Below are 15,392 nucleotides of genomic sequence, written 5' to 3' on the forward strand. Positions count from 1 at the left end.
CCTCAGCATATTAAATGAATTTGCCATAAATCCCGCAATAGGAATTTGTAGTGACTGGATGGAAACGGTAGTCAATTATGACTTACCTTACGATGTGTTCATTCCTTCCCGCCAGGAGTGGGAAGGAGGTGGACCCATCGTTCCAACAGGCTCTATAAATTTCTTCACAGATGGTTCGAAAATGAATAATCTGACAGGATCCGGAATCTATGGCCCTACAACAAAAATTTCTGTCCACTTAGGACAGTGGCCCACAGTATTTCAGGCGGAAATATATGCAATATTAGAATGCGTGTTATTATGCCTGAGGAGAAAGTATAGATTTGCAAAAATATGTATTTTCTCTGACAGCCAAGCAACATAAGTCGCTTAATAACTACACTTGTAACTCAAAGCTAGTGTGGGAATGCATTCTGGCTTTGAAAAACTTATCCATACGCAATCGAGTCTACCTATATTGGATCCCAGGACATACGGGTCTAGAGGGAAACGAGATTGCTGATGAGCTAGCCAGGAATGGATCTAATGAAAGGTTCATTGGCCCTGAGCCCTTCTGCGGGATCTCAGACTGCTCTGTAAAAATGGAACTGAACAAATATATGGTCAGTCAAATCACATCAAACTGGAATGCACTTCCCCATACGAGCCAATCCAAAAGGCTCGTAACGATTAACCCCAAGAAAACCCAACAACTATTAGGTCTCAACAAAAGGGATCTCAACATCTACACCGGTCTAATAACTGGACACTGCCCCTGCAGATACCATCTACAAAAGATCAGAGCAATCCAAACCTCAAATTGCCGCTTCTGTGACGAGGAGAGAGAAACATCAGAACACATCCTCTGCTATTGCAGTGCACTCACCCAACGTAGGTTCAAAGTTCTCAGCAAGCCCTTTTAGGGCCTGCTGACATATGGATCTTATCCCCCAAGGACGTGGTTGGCTTCATAAAGCTAGTCTCGCCAGAATGGGGGAGTCACATACTGTAACTCAGGATCTCTATTCATCAATAATAGATGGTCTTGAGTTCAGTCGATACCAAGGTATCTCAGTGACAAACATGTTACTGAGATAACTTGCGTATTTCACAGTAAAAGGGTATATCACAATAGTCCTAAAATCTGGACGCAGTGATCTTCACCCGACAAACGAGGAAAAAAAAATAGACTAGGTGTTCCGTGTTTTCTTAACACTATCATCCTTATTTGCTATGTTATATTTTTAGTTATTATTAATACATTTCAATTGCCTCTGGCAGTTAGAATTTTTCTCTGGTTGAATTGAACCATGTAGGAATTACAATGTTTTCAACTTAAACTAATCTTAACATATTTTATACTAAGGGTACAAGGAGTTAATCGTTGCAATAGAAGATTGTAGTATTTCTAGTATAAACCTCATTTTGAGAAGAGAAATTTTGTCTACCAGCAGCGATGTTTGCATACGTAGGTACCGTCAACTGTGGGAAGATGATCATTTTTAAGACAAAACATGCAATAACAATGTGTGTTTACATTTTAAATCGAAACAAATATTTTCAAAACATGTACTGCTATACGTTGCAATAATCAACAACTTTAGTTTTCTTAAATGCGTTCGCATTTATTAAAATAAATTAAATTATTACACATTTTTTGAGTAATCTGGTTTGGGGTGAAGTTGATCAAGACAGCTCTACTAAAACCATTATGACCTAGTAGTCAAAATACACTAGGTTATCTGTATGAATGTTGAATTTACTACGTAAAGAAGTCTAAGAAGTCAATATTTGAAACGAGAATAGCGTCATTTATGACTATCTCTCTCTTTCTTCCACAAAATACATTTTCATGATTATAACCGAAAAACTCGGATTTCTACCTAGCGGTAACACTACTCGAACGGAGAATATTGTTGACTACCGTTTCATAAAAAAAGTTAGCACTTTTGACTGACACATCAAATGATCATCTTCACCTCAATGATCATCTTCCCCCCAGAATTGGAATTGTGGTGGGTATGAATTGCTCGACCGGTAACTGGTTTCGAAGTTTGATCGTTCGAAAAATTTCTACCCGACGAATCTGGGATCCGATTGGAATTTCCCGTCATCAATTTTGCACGGGAATTCAAAACTTTTTTGCGTGAAGGGCATTCCCAGAAATTGGATTTATGATTACCCCCACAATTTGCACATTTAAATTTATTGGAATCTTCTCTCACAGGACATGCGTCCTTGGCGTGAGAGGTTCCACCACAAATCATGCATTTAGCATCCATGAGACAATATTTGGTTCCATGACCCACTTTTGGCACTTACGGCACTGGGTGGGGTTTTGAAATTCCCCAGGCCTGCGGAAATGTTCCCATGTAACACGGACATGGGACATAATACAGGCCTTTTCCAAACTTTTCATATTATTTAGTTCACTTTTGTTAAAATGAACTAAATAAAATTCTTGAGAAATGCCCTCTGGGAAGTACCAGAGTGGGATTTCTTTTTCATCTTAATTACTTGGACTTGAAAATCCAAGTAATTGAGAAATTTCAATTTTAATCTCATCCAGTGATTTATCAGCACTGGGAAACCTTTCAAGACGATTTTGAACAATCGCTCAGTTTTGTCGTCGTATGTGAAGAATTTATGGCGCTTCTCAGTTAAATACTGAAGAAGACGTTTGCGATCGTCAAAGGATCCCGGCAAAACGCGGCAGTCACCCTTCCTAGCAATCTGAAATGAAACCTTGATCCCCTGAAGGTTACTCAAAATCTCATTCCGGAAGCCAGAAACCTCGGCAACAGATACCACAATTGGCGGAATCCTTTGCTTTTTCGCATGAATCGAATCACCTGGGCTAGAGGTATATTCGATTTGCTCAATTTCATCATTAATCAAATCGAACTGATTGCTCAGTTCGATTGGAGAAGAATTATTTCCGATATTTGAGTTAGAAGGTTGATTCTCCAGCTTCCTTCTATTTTTTCCGCGCTTTGGCAGGACGGTCTTGAAACCTTGTTTCTTTGAAGGAAGTGGAGAATTCAGAGACTCCCCTTTCCTCTTGTTTTTATTAATGCTCATGGCTGAGCGTGGAGACGTGACCTTCTAAGAGGTTTTTTCCCAGAACGGTGTCCCTGCAGGATTACCACCGTCGGAATTTTACTTCCGCAAACGGGTCCAACGTAAAACGAAGGCACGGGTCCTTGCAAAGATCGTAACGGGATAAGTGGGTACAAATAGCGCTAAGAAGCACCGTTGAAATTAAAATAGCTTCGGGTAGTATTAAAAACTTCCTTCCGCAAAGAGAGAAAGAACCGCACAGCACGAAAGCACGATACGGTCTGAAACCACAATCCATTTTCAAGCAGTCTTCAAGACGCGCTTTGTGATTTTCCAAACCACAATCAATTTTCCAGCGGTCTTCTAGACACGCTTTGTGATTTTCCAAACCACAATCCATTTTCCAAGCAATCTTCCAGACGCGCTTTGTGATTTTCCAAACCACAATCCATTTTCCAGCGGTCTTCCAGATACGCTTTGTGATTTTTCAAACCACAATCCAGTTTCCAGCGGTCTTTCAGACACGCTTTGTGATTTTCCAAACCACAATCCATTTTCCAGCGGTCTTCCAGACGCGCTTTGTGATTTTCCAAACCACAATCCATTTTCCAGCGGTCTTCCAGACACGCTTTGTGATTTTGCAAACCACAATCCATTTTGCAGTGTTCTTCCAGACGCGCTTTGTAGCAATATTAGCACATTTACCAATTGAATTCAACTCACCTTTTGAAATCAGCGTCAGGATCCAAAAAATAACCTGGCAGGATCGCCAAAATGTGTGGCCCCAAATGGCCGGAGCGAATTGTTATGACAGCAGCTCTCCATGGGTGCGTGTGCACGCCACGGATATCTGACCAGAAGAGGACGAGTCATGGCTTGCTGCGCACTGATCGACACGCTGAGGTGTTAATGTATAATCACACGCTGATGGTAATATACTCAAACCCCACAATAATAATAAAAAGAAAACATCGACTAAGAGAAATCTATCTACACAGTTACGCCCCTATGAAACTAAGCGCGAGGTATGTAGATTTGGTGGAACATCTCCTGTATGTCCGCCATGAAAGCGATCTTCCTCCGCCGTCCTCGAATCAACACGGCAATCAATGAAGGAACAAAGTCTGGCCCTTTCAGTAGGAGATCATTAAGTGAGAAGCCATGGAGCTACAGCGCTTGGAGCAGTAACTTATACTAAATGATAATAAAATTGCAATCATTTAGTATAAGTTACTGCTACTGGAGCTATAACTCCGTTATTAGTGACATTCAAACAACGAACTGTTAGGCAGAGTTGTAGATAAACCCCATGTAGAAGTCCACCATACAATACATTTTAAAATTTAGCCTATGGAATGAGTTATTATCAAACTACTAAATGATCGAACGCAGATTACTAAATGATCGATAACATCCTTGCAACGCTTCAACGTTCGGTTCATTATGTCCAGAGCCCGTTCGTCTTCCTCAGACATCTTCGGATCTTGGAATTTTATCCCGAAGTCCTCAATTTCGAACATTTGCTTGACCACTGCTGTCAAATCAAGATCAGCCATCTCGGAGCACATCAGTATGTGGAATTGTTCGACGGTATCAGCTTCTGTTGATTCAATTTGTCCATGTACCGTCCAACCTAGATGACAACGCGTCAGCTGTAGACCGTGAAGTGAGTATTGGATAGTTTTCAAAGGAACAATTAGACCAGCATTGTTAGATCCAATTAGCATCCTCGGAACAGCACCTTGAATAGCTTCCAGCTTGCCTTCATCTAACAGCGGATGTAAGCTTCGTTTCTGTTCCATGTCCAAATTCACTTTCGGCCGATTGATTCAATTACTGTTTTCGCCCAAAAATCCTCATAAAAAGTTTTTTTTTTAATTTCTGAGACATCCTAAAAAACGCCATTTTTTAAACTTTATTAGTTATTTTTTAATTATGTTAGGTTCATCACGTAATTTTTACCGGCATTTTACAAAAATGGCCAGGAGACGAGCCAGCCTAGGGCTGAAAGTCTCCTTAATAAAGACACAAAAAAATGGCCAATACCGACCACCTTTGGAACCAGTCTTATGAGGGTTTGGTACATATGTAGATTCACTGCGGGTATGATTCTTTTTTGGTCACAGCTTCTTCTGGGCCTAACTTCCACAAAATGTCAAAGTCCATATCATCTGCGATACAAATAAATTGAGTGGATCGGTGTGTTAGTCTCATGATATATGAATGCAAACCTTGTAGTTTGTGGAAGTACTGAATGAACACAAGCTGGGAGGCGGCAATGGCCCAGTGGAGGATGTGATGCGAATAAAAAAGAAGAAGAAGGTAATTTGTGATGTTTGAACTATCCCTTTTAAACTTAATTTGATTTTAGTTCGGAAAATTTGACGCAGCCACGATCGCCTGCGTGGACACGGCGTGCACGCAGCTGAAAAAAAAAACGCTACGTGGGCATCGAATATAAATGTCCTAAGAGTCTGAGGGGATAAGTAATCAGACTTGTAAACGTTTAGCACGTAAATCTAATTTTGAATAAATACATTCAACATGTACGAGAGAGACAAAAGTGTTACATTGGAGGGAGGGAATCAAAACGGTTATTCTTACGTTATTTATTTTGTGCTTGAATCGCTATTGAAGTTTAGTTCTGATATTGGAGCTTCTTCAAGGCGATTCTGATGCTCTCACATTTGCATTCCTCACGCGCAACTGCTCAAGAGAAAACCGCTGTGTTCAATGTGAATTTTGTTTTGATTCCTGCTCTATACCAGACGGCTTGCCGCCTTGAACTACCGGCAGCTACTACCACCCTCCCGGTCGACGTCCCGTTTTTCGCTCACCGCTCAATTTCCGAGCAGCAGGCACCACGTGGTTCTTCGGCATACCACCGGAAGGCTTGTGCGTTCGCGAACCTAAACTGTGGGGTTCGGTTTTGGCGGGAACAGGGCTATTTGTTGAGGACGGGTTTGTTTTTGCACCTTTTCCTTTCCTGTTTGATCGCCGTCGACGACGCATGGCCATTAGTGGGATGATGTTCCGAGAGAAATGAAAACCTGATGATGGCTCTGGAAAATCCGTCAGTCCACAGATGACTCTCGAGGTGTGCAGAAGTGGTCCTGTCTGCAGGTGTGTAGTGATAAGGTATTTTTGTGTGTGTGTAAATTTTAAGATTTTCACATGAATTATCTGGAGGCTGTCTGCTACTGATTGGGTAAGTTTTCACGTGTTGATTCTAAAAATTTTCAGATGGTAGTGATTCTCGAAGACAAAATGTTGCATTAAAGGGCTTATTAGATTTGAGAAAATAATCAAAAGCTCTAAATGTAATAGCAAAGGTGTATCCCTAAATAAATCACGAAACAAAAGACTACATTCAAAGATGAAGGCCACTGCCATTCTGGGAGACGACAAGGAAATTTGTTTTCCCAAAAAGGTTCACACGATGATTACATAAACTTACCTACGCTATTGGAACCGTGCCTCAAACCGGTATATCCCCCAAGAGTCCAAGATCTGATCCCATTATTATGCAAAGCGCACGGAACGAACGAAAGCTAATGTTGGCTTAGAGTAAGAATAAAATGATAAATTGAGATATTTAGACGTAAGAATGAAATCTCGTGTCCCCGTGTCAAAGGATGTGGATGGGAACGAACAACATGGAAGCGCGCATGTTCAGAAAAATGTTCCCTACCCATAGCACTTGAAAGAGTTGCTGTACGGAATGTGTTATCTGAAATATTTTCTTTTTATTATGCTCTCGGTATATTTGCAAGGGATGAGAAGTAAACTTTATTTTAATGCTGATTAAACTCGCAGAAAGAAAGGCAAATCCAACACGGTACTAAACAAGCGATGGTGTACAATGCATTGGCGCAAACAAAAATTGCGCAATTTGACGAGGAATGATGGATAAACTTTTTGTTCTGATTCGTCCTTTTTCTTCTTTGTGGCTCAAAATGCTCATGGGACCCTTACCTGGTTTATAACTTTGTGCACATATTAGCACCACCGTTGCCCATGGAATCAAGAGTTTCTCCCGCACAACAATTCCAGTACCTACAAGAAATGAAATTTCCTTTCTCGGATCCAGAAAGCAAGAATCCCTTTTGATTTTTTATAGAAGAAGTGCGTCCATAACACTCCCCTTCCCCACAGGACAAAATATCTTTTAGGTATTCCCTAGGCTAAGTTGGACTTAACGAAACTAAGCCTAAAATGATGTGGGTTTAGTGAAAAAAGTGTCAAAATCGATAGAAAGGTGTGAAAACGGAGATCTTCTTCATTTGGTTTTTGAGGGAATTTTTAAAACACGTGCGGCGCGACTGTTGCCGTTGTTATTGAAGCGTAAATAATGCATTATATGCGCTGCGTTGAAATCGCTTCGGTTTAGGAGAGTCTCCACCCACTGCCCAAACACAGGGGCTTTGTTTTCTATAAGTTTTTCGGCAGCAGCGCATCACAACTTTATTTTGAATGCGAATATAGCATTGTACTTAATTCATCACACTCATAGTTGTCACGACCCCTTGGTCGACGCAACTCATACAAACACGCCGATGGAATCTGCTGACGTTACCCACAGTATACTCCAGAAGCTATTGCTAGAGGGCAACGTCAGCAGATTCCTTCGGCGCGGATGAATCAGTCCCAAATCATCCCGGATTTTCAGCGTATGAGAGTGAACGAAGATTATTCATCGTTTCCCGCCCAACCGGAGGACAATAGCATTAATCTCACTCGTAGTCAAGCCGTGGCACGTCAAGCCTTGTTCATTTCGTCTTTCGTCACTACTAACATGTGTGGTTACACTTCCGAAGAAAACCTCGTGCGCTTACAGAAATGTCTCACAGGTAAAGCTTTCGAGACAGTTACATGCATGCTGATGCATCCATCCAACGTTTCCAGGATTATCGCTACCCTTAAGATGCGTTTCGGTAATCCCGAGGTTATCATACATAACTTGATTGGAAAAATTGCTTCTACTACTGCTCCCAAAGCGGATAAGCTAGATACGATAATAGAATTTGCCGTAGCTGTTCAAAATTTGTGCGCTACGATCGAAGCGTGCCAATTGGATGAGTACACTTATAATGTGACACTATTACGAGAACTGGTAGATAAACTTCCCCCACCTATCAAATTCGATTTACTTACTAACTTATGGGTCCTGAACACCTCCGGTGGTGCAAAGGGCCGACTTGAAAGATCTCCATCCTGAGCGTTACCCGGCTATCGCTTTAACCTGTTGCCAGGTTAGATTTCGGTCGACTTCTTTTATTTCTTTATTGAGGCTTCGCCGCCATGAGCCTCTGGGTCTGCCTCTGCTGCGATGTCCCGCTGGGTTCCAGTCTAATGCTTGTTTACAGATTTCGTTTCCGCCCCTACGTAGAGTGTGGCCGACCCAGCCCCACTTCCGATCCCGAATTTCTGTTGCTATCGGCCTCTGGTGACAACGACGATGGAGCTCGTTGTTTGAGATCCAGTTGTGAGGCCACCAGGCCCGAGTTATATACCGCAGGCATCTGTTAAAGAACACCTGCAGCCGTTGAGTGTTCTCCACTGATACACACCATGTTTCGCTAGCGTATAACAGCACAGATTTCACGTTAGAGTTGAAAATTCGTATTTTGGTGCGTTCACTTATCTGCCTGTTTTTCCAGATATTTCTCAAACTCGCAAAGGCAGCCCTTGCTTTCTTGATCCGTGCGCCTATGTCGACCTTGGTCGACGTCTGACGCCATTTGGCTACCAAGATATTGGAAGCTTTCAACATTCTCCACTGGTTGCCCGGCTACTGTGAAACTGGAAGGAGTCACCGTATTTACATCCAACGATTTGGTTTTGTTGACGTTGATGACTAAACCTGCCGAAGAGGAGCGCTCGGCAAGGTCGTTGAGCTTACTCTGCATATCAGAGCGCCGTTGCGCGAGGAGTGCAACATCATCCGCCAATTCGAAGTCATTTAGGTGCTCCATGGTTATAGGCTGCCATAACAGCCCGCGGTTAGGTTCACGGTCAATCGCATCTACCAGAATCTCGTCGATTACGATGAGGAACAGTATCGGTGATAGAATACATCCTTGCCTCACACCAGCTACGACCCGGATAGGGTCGGACAAGACCCCATTGTGCAGCACTCTACACGAGAAGGCCTCGTACTGTCCCTTGATGAGGCCGATGATTTTTTCAGGAACTCCCTTGCGTCTCAGGGCGCCCCACATATTCTCGTGATTGAGACGGTCGAAAGCTTTTTCGTAGTCAATGAATACCAAGTAAAGGGACTCTTGGAATTCGTTGACCTGCTCCAAAATGATGCGGAGCGTGACAATATGGTCCACACAGGATCTTCCGGCACGGAATCCGGCTTGCTGCCGCCGGAGAGTCGCATCGATCTTCTCCTGAATCCGGACTAGGATAATTTTGCACAGAACTTTGAGAACGGTACACAGCAACATAATGCCTCGCCAGTTATCGCATACAGTCAGGTCACCCTTTTTGGGCACCTTCACTAAGACCGGGAAAGTTGCGGTGTCCCAGATATTACGAAATAAACGATGCAGTAGTTGAGCGGATGTCATGGGGTCAGCTTTCAGCATCTCGGCTGATATGCGGTCGACCCCTGGGGCTTTATTCGAGTTCATGCTTTGAATGGCTGTTTGAATCTCTAGCAGTGATGGAGCTTCAGCATTGACGCGTGTTATACGTCAGATCCTAGGCAGATCATGCCGAGGTGGTGATGGTCTGACTGGCACTTAAAAAAGTTGTTCGAAGTGCTCGAATCAGCGTTTCAGCTAGTCAGTTGGGTCGGTCAATAACTGATCATTCGCGTCTTTCACAGGCATTGTTGCATTTATCTTCGTCCCGCTTAAGCGTCGTGAGATATCGTAGAGGTGGCGAATGTCCCCGGTTGCAGCGGCTCTCTTTCCTTCGTCGGCCAGAGAGTCTGCCCACGCTCGCTTGTCCCGTCGACATGAGCGTTTTACTTCCTTCTCAAGAGCCGCGTATCGTTGACGGGCTAAGACTTTGGCTCCTCTGGTTTTCGATCGCTCTATCGCGGCTTTGGCTTCTCTTCGCTCCTCTATCTTTCTCCAGGTCTCATCGGTGATCCATTGTTTTCTCTGGGTGCGTAGTTCGCCCAGATTATTCTCGCTGGTGGTGATGAAGGCATTCTTGATGGCGGTCCATTGGTCTTCCACGCTGCCACCTTCCTGAATATCTGCAGCACGCGTCTCCAGTTCTTCAACGAAGGACCGTTTCACCGTGGCATCTTCCAGTCGGCGTGTGTTGAATCATCGTCCAACTTTTTCCTCCTGCCGACGAATCCGCGCAATGCGTAGGCGTATTTCGCCGATGAGGAGGTGATGATCAGACGCGATATCGGCACTACGTTTACTCCGTTTCCATTTTCGGCTGATGCAGATGTGGTCGATTTGATTTTCTGTAAAGCCGTCACGGGAGACCCACGTGACATTGTGAACCGGTCGATGAGGGAAGAGCGATCCCCCGATCACCATGTCGTTATTACCACAAAATTCTGCGAACAGCTCTCCGTTTTCGCTCATTTCTCCGAGATCATGGCGTCCCATAATGCGCTCATGGTTCAAGTTGTCGGATCCGATCTTCGCATTGAAGTCGCCCAAACAGATCTTGATATCACCCTTCGAATTCCGATCCATGTTACATCAAAGCAAACGGACAAAGTATGCCTTATATGTAAAGGCAGTTGCAGGGTTGTAAATTTTCGGCAGCACTGGATGAAGGTGATGTTTTTTATATCATGTTTTTATTTTCTTCCTGCTTTGAAATCAACCTCACATTCCCGGAGAGGCAGAAAAGTAAACAACAGAACTCACATCACCCACTGCGCCGCGAAGATGAAATTTACCACAGCAAAATGTACACATTCACCCAGCAAATTGAAGAAAATCACCACGCGTTTAAATGGGCCACTCACAATCATACGGTAAGGGACGAACTGAGCAGCCTGTCAGAGCGACTTGTGAGTGGCTGAATGCGAAATTGAACCATCGGTGTTGGAAATGATTTTTCGGCTGCACCCAGTCGCACTCACCACGGCGGCGAAGAAGGTAGATTGGACTGAGATCCATGTTTTTCACTGCATTGACTGTGAAATATTTCTACCCTGGGCAGTTGCACTGGTGCAGACAAATGTCAGAATTTTGAAGACTTAAGCTACAACTATGTGCTACAACGCAAGATGGGCCAGCGTTAAGGAATTAGGTCTTTGCAGAAAGTGCCTTAAAAAACACAACGGAACATGCCGCTCTCGACTAATATGTGGAAAAAATGGATGCGAATTTAAGCACCATCAGCTTCTGCACAATTATCAACGTGATGCGACGGCGCCACAACTACCGAGTGTAACAAAATCACCAATAAGGTACTGTTCCGGGTTGTGCCTGTGATATTGTACGGACCCGATAAGCGACTGAAGACGTATGCTTTCATTGACGATGGATCATCGCTTTCCTTCATGGATGCCACGCTTGCGACGGAGCTCAACATCAGTGGAAAACACGAGCCTCTATGTCTCAAGTGGACTGTAAAAAAGAGTCGCATGGAGAACGAATCAATGAACATATCTATGCAGATCTCTGGAATCGAAGGGCATCATAAAGTGTACGACATTCGAGGAGTCCATACGGTATCAAGTTTAGAACTGTTTAAGCAAACGATCAGCGTTCAAGAACTGAGTGAGAAATATCAACATCTTCGCGGAATCCCGGTAGCATCATATCAAGATGTACAACCACGTCTCCTTATAGGAGTTAACAACGCGAATCTTAGCTATCCTCTGAAAGGAAAAGAAGGGCGGATGCATGAGCCCATAGCAACGAAGACTAGACTTGGTTGGGTGATTCACGGAGGCTCGGATGAACACGAAGCGTTTTTAGGTTTCCACAGCATCAATACGTGTACGTGTACGGAAAGTGACCTAGGCCGGGCTATGCGAGACTATTTTGCGCTAGAAGGACTTGGGTTCTCAAAGCCGGAGAAGCCGTTGCTATCGAAGGACGATGAAAAAGCCTATGAAATCCTGAGCATCGTTGTTCAAACAAGCAACGGTCACTATGAGACTCAGAGTCTTTTGTGGAAATACAAGGATTTCCGCTTTCCGAATAGTAAACCTGTTGCTTTGAAGCGTTACCATTGCCTCGAATCTAGGATGCAGAAGGATCCGAATCTGTCTGCCATCGTACGGAAGAAAATGGACGATTACCGGAAGAAAGGATACATAAGACGACTTACGAGAGCGGAAGAAGAAGAAATGGCGACGCGTCGAGTGTGGTACACACTTAGTTCTGCTCGGCATTTTTTATTCTTTTGCCGAGATCCGCATAGCCGAGCATTAGGTTCGCGATTTTTTGCTGATGTCTCAGCTGAAAAAGCAATTTGTTTACTACAGCACTCAAAGGAGCCTCCGTAATCATACGTCTAATCAGCCGATATTTCAGCTAACGAACTTTAACTGAGATTTGCACAGCCGAGATCGGTGGAAAATTTTAAGTGTGTACATCCCTGTGTTTCCTATGTTTAACCCCAATAAGCCGGAAAAGACAAGGATTGTTTGGGATTTTGCGGCCAAAGTTAACGGAGTATCCATAAATTCGCTATTGTCAAAAGGCCGGACCTACTTGTACCCTTGAACGACGTACTGTACAAATTTCAAGAAAACAAGATAGGACTCGCCGGCGATATCAAAGAGATATATCTGCAGGTACTGATAGCCAAGACAGACCAATACTGCCAGCTAATTCTGTGGAAAGAGAACGAGAATAATGAATTACCCAGTACTTTCGTGACCCAAGTGATGACATTTGGTTCTTGCTGCTCACCCAGTTGCGCTCAATATGTCAAAAATTCGAATGCAGAGAAATATACAGCACAACATCCCAGAGCGGTCGAAGCCATAACGAAACGACATTACGTGGATAGCGTAGAAACTGAGGCAGAAGCTATCCAACTAGCAGCAGATGTAAGCTACGTTCACGCACAAGCTGGATTCCACATAAGGAATTGACTGTCTAACTCGCCAAATGTTCGTCATGCTCTACGTCAGGAAGACGATGATCTAAAAAGCCTTAATGTCTGGGGGAGCCTTTACTCTGGCTTGCCCCTTATACGTACATGTTGCGGGACCATCATTATCATCATCATCTGCTTTAACTCGAGATTCATGTTTCACCACCAGATTACATTATTCTGCTCTTTACCGCCAAGTTAAATCGTGTAAAACTAAATTTAAGATTTTTATGGAAATTTTGCATGGGCAGTTCGCAACGCGCATTTCCGCCTACTATGCAGGACAACGTCTGCCGGGTCGACTAGTCTTCTTCTCTATCTTCTATATAATAAAAATGAAATGGTCTGTGTTCGCATCCGCATAACTCGAAAACGGCTGGATGGATTTTCTTCATTCCTTCAGCAGTTACGTTCGTTAGTTTCCGACGTGTTTATATGATATTTCCTCATGCGATAATCACGAGTAGGGTTGAGTGAATCGTGAAAAACTCAAAAAAAGATTCGTATGGGAATTTCGGATAGGCAGTTCACAATGCGCATTTTCACCTACTATGCAGGACAACGTCTGCCGGGTCAACTAGTTTTATATAAAAAAGCTAGGCGAACCTGCCTGATCTTGCTCGGGTTTTATTTTCGATCTGTAAATCATTCAGTTGATTGCAGCATGGCACTCTAGATCGATTTCAGTTCGAGCTTGATTGCTTTCTTGAGAACTCATGAAATTGTTGCATTTTGACAACTTTTCAACTTTGTCAAATTCTAATTGCAGCAGCATCCATCATTGTTACCTAAAATGGTACCTCCAATATTTGGTGCAGTGTTCCAATAGTTGCGATATTTTTTAATTCGTGTTCCTAAAGTTGCGAATCCCATTGTTTTCATATGGGACTCGCAACTATAGGACCACTTCCGCAACTATTGGTGCAAAGCAGAGAAAAGGATAAGGTATTTTAGGGATACTCTACAAATGTTGATGCAATTCTTAACCTGTTTTCCTATATTTCGAGTAATGACAGGTCAACTAATTGATATACTATATGGGTGGTGCGTTAAATACGTAGATTGTGTAAAAACAACACTACCGCAACTATTGGAACACCCACGACTATCGGAACTTTTACCCTATGTACAAACACAGCTGATCCCAAGACGAATCGATTAGTGAGGAAATCTTGAAAATCGGCTGAACCGTTCGTGACTTATATTGCCTCAAAGAAAATACAAATTCATTTTTATATATAGAAGAAAAGAAAAAGAAAAAGAGGAAAAGATAGAAATGGTAGAAGAAAAAAAAGAAGATAAGAAATTTACCAATAAAGAAAGCAAGGTTTTATCAACAAATAAATATTAAATTACCATAGACAATATAAGACCTCTTTTTAGTCCCGGAACTGCAGGGCTCGATTTCAGAGGGAAATCGGCATCAAATTCCAGGCTGCTGGTCTAGAGCCAACGGCAGCCTCCGGTGAGGGAACAAAAGACCTCTTTTGGCTCGGGGTCTCAGGGTGTAAATACGCTGGGGAAGCTTTCGGAGTACGGAAACCAATCTTTAAAGTTTTTACTTACGGTCAATCCAATGTCCTGGTCGGTTATATACTTTTATGGAGCACAGTTATAGGCACTATGATAAGGTTTGGAGGTGACTCCTACGACAGTGGGTGTGGAGTTGGAGACGGATGGCGATGATAGGCGGCTTCGATGGGCGTTTGGCGGATTACGGTGATGAAACGGTGGCGGGTAGGTGGCCGTGGGAGGCGGTCTCGCAGACGGTTTGGAGGTTCTGCTGTCGACACGTGGCGGCGAACGATGGCTTCGAGGGTGGCTTGAGGTGGTCTAGCGGTGCGGTGGACGGTGGCTCGATTAGATGGCAAGACGACCGTTAAACGGTGCTGACGAAACGAAATGATGGTGTCGGACCACACTGTCAGTTCAACGGGCACGTGGAAGGGCCTGCTTGGTGTGAGGTGGCTGATCCCACAGGTCCTGTTTGGCCTCTAGGCCACGGGCTGGTGTGACACGTGGTTTGGCGTTTTTTTTTTCCGGAGACGGGTGCTGACCAGAATGGTTGGAAAATGCACACAACACTGGTGTTCTTCCGGGTTCGTGTAGATCCGAAACGAAATGATGGGCCAAAAAGGGAGATACTTGTCCCCTGGAACGGGATCCCTGCCGAACTGTAGCCACTCGTCACTGGCTTCCACGTGATTATTTGGCACTACCTACGGTAGCATACCTTGTTAATTATTCAGGGCATCTACAAAACACCGCTTGTTGTCGACCAACACATGATCGGGAATTTGATCCCTCGT

General features: G+C 43.6%; 1 protein-coding gene across 8 annotated transcripts in view; it reads left to right on the plus strand.

Annotated features, from left to right (window-relative positions):
- The first annotated feature begins 6,116 nt into the window (after positions 1–6,116).
- Positions 6,117–15,392, plus strand: part of LOC134212872 (locomotion-related protein Hikaru genki) — a 105,650-nt gene continuing 96,374 nt past the window's right edge. For 6 of the 8 annotated variants that reach the window (XR_009979363.1, XR_009979364.1, XM_062691127.1 and 3 more), the window contains exon 1: positions 6,117–6,247. The gene's annotated coding sequence lies outside the window, so the exon portion shown is untranslated. The remainder of the gene's footprint in view (positions 6,248–15,392) is intronic. The other 2 variants (XM_062691128.1, XM_062691129.1) reach the window with 2 other exon arrangements.

This window comes from Armigeres subalbatus, chromosome 2 (assembly GCF_024139115.2).
Source record: "Armigeres subalbatus isolate Guangzhou_Male chromosome 2, GZ_Asu_2, whole genome shotgun sequence".
In the NCBI taxonomy this organism is placed as follows: Eukaryota; Metazoa; Arthropoda; class Insecta; order Diptera; family Culicidae; genus Armigeres; species Armigeres subalbatus.